We start from the raw sequence: 2,361 nt of genomic DNA on the forward strand, positions 1-2,361 counted from the left end.
ACGTCGACGCCAACTCTCGCAGCTAAACCACGGATCTTTGCGCGAAATGTACACTTTTGTTAACGCGTTAACCTCTTGCGCTAGTAACTGGTTGACGGACCGTAACGAGCGACCATACAGTGACGCGTCCTCTTTTCGAATTCGTCGGTCATATCACTGGATAGAAATTACTGAGAAGCAATGAATTGATTATTTGTTTCACCTGTGTTATACATTTCAATGTATTAGACATAATAGTTCACGTTATATATCAATTAATGAAACACAGTAACTGAGAAAATTGAGTTGCAATTTGAGGCAAAATTCGTCATTCCAGCGCAATAGGTTAAAATACAGTGACTCTTGTTGATATTCGGGCATCGTGCTATCTAAAATATTGTTGCGGACTTCGATTGTTTATAATAGTAAGTTTGGATTAATTTTTCAACAATTAGTGTTGGAACATTCGTTATAATTTATAGTGGCACACGTTTTATTTATTTATTGCACACACTTTCCTTAATATCAAACAATAAACTGAATTGTATCGAAATGTAGCGTGGCAAAATTATTCGACGTAATTCAGTTTATTGTTTGATATTAAGAAAAGTATGTGCAATAAATAAATAAAATCCATGCCACTATAAACTATAATGAATGTTCTAATATATTATTAAAAAATTAATCTTACTATTATAAACTTTCTATTATAAACTTACTATTATAAACAATCGAAGTACGCAACAATATTTTGAATAGCATCATGTCCGAATATTAATAAGAGTCACTGTACATGTCAGATGAACCTATGTCCTACGCCTTAGTTTTCGAAAAACATATATAGAACACATGTTCATCCGACGTATTTCATATTTTATTTTAGTTCATCACCCCACGTAATAAATAAATTACACGCGTATCTATTGTTACATCCGTTTCGTGCATTCTCCAACACCTCTCACGAATGTATAAAAACATTCGCAGCTGAAGTTAAATTAGCCAGAAATTACGTATCCGAGACGTAAAGCCAAATGAAGAAATCGGAGACACAGGTCGACGTGATGAAATTTCTGATTAAAGTTAACTCTCTGAAAGAGAGACACGGAGGAAACCGGAGCGTGTGACGTAAGGCCGATCTCGCAAAAAGAAGAAAAAATGAACGAGAGAGGAATCGTTGCGGTCGAGTCGGCGATGGAAGAGGAGAAAGAGAGAAGACGGAAGTCCCTTTTTCGTTTCGAACAGCCACTGCCTTGTTCGCCTCGCGCGGCCGCATGCGAGGTAGTATCGGACGAAACTCGTTCACTCGTTCGACGATGGGAGGGGGGGAGGAGGAGGAGGAGGAGGAGGAGATCTAAGCGAGACCGGAAACTAGAAAACTGCTAAAGGACGCTTTCTTCGCTTCTCTTTCCTCAATATATTTTTCGCTTCTCTCCATTCGTTTCAGGATCATCGTCGGAGAGACGGGGGGTTAAGCGTGAGCACGGCTACACTCACTCATTCCCTTCCTCGAACGTTATCGACGTTAATTAAAATTGTTTACAAGGCATCTCTTTTTCCTGTTCTGCTCTACCAACGCCCAACGTTAAGGATAAATCAGTAATTCGATGTTACGTTCGGCGAAACGTAATTTTCTGTTCGGCTTCGTTATATTATTACCCTTTTTCTCAGTTGCTCGTTTTTTCAAGCCTAATTTCAAAAAAATATCTCCGCTATTACTTACTCTTACACGCGAATCTCCTCTCCAAAACTATTCGCTCTCCACTTATTCTTTCTCAGTTCGCCAATCGCCAATCGCGGCGTCGCGAAAGCCTCGCTTTATGGGCGGCGGTTCGATTCAGCGACGATCGAGAAATTACGTCCGGCTTTGCTAAGACACGATTTGCTAAGACACGGTTTGCCAACGACGTCCGACAACTGCACGCGCCCGAACGATTCGAAATTGTTCGGACGTGGTTTTCCTGTTGTTGTTGTTCGGCGTGTTTGTTGCGCGACAGCGTGAAGTCGGGTGATTTAAGTACTGCGAAGCTCCTGGATCTGGCTTGCGGCGTTTCGTCGCAGAAAGTTTTCGGACAGAATTCGCGCGGCCACGTTTCGAACATGACAGACGCATTGAACGTGGGACAGCGTCGAACGTGTCGCAAAATTTGTTGTCGCTATTATTATTAAAAATTAACAAAAATAATCCTCCAAAAATAATCACTACATGATTACTGTTTCAACTTTTTGATTTCTGTTGTTTGCGTCTGGTAGTATTGTACACGATTCACAAAAATATCGACCATTATTTTTTTTTCTTTCTTTCTTTTTTTCTTTTTTTCTTTTGTCGGTAGAACAAATTGATCTTCTGTTCGCGTCAGAAAGATTTTCGTTAAAAAGAAAAAA

The sequence above is a fragment of the Frieseomelitta varia genome, unplaced genomic scaffold, assembly GCF_011392965.1.
Source record: "Frieseomelitta varia isolate USP_RPSP 00005682 unplaced genomic scaffold, Fvar_1.2 scaffold_996, whole genome shotgun sequence".
Classification (NCBI taxonomy): domain Eukaryota; kingdom Metazoa; phylum Arthropoda; class Insecta; order Hymenoptera; family Apidae; genus Frieseomelitta; species Frieseomelitta varia.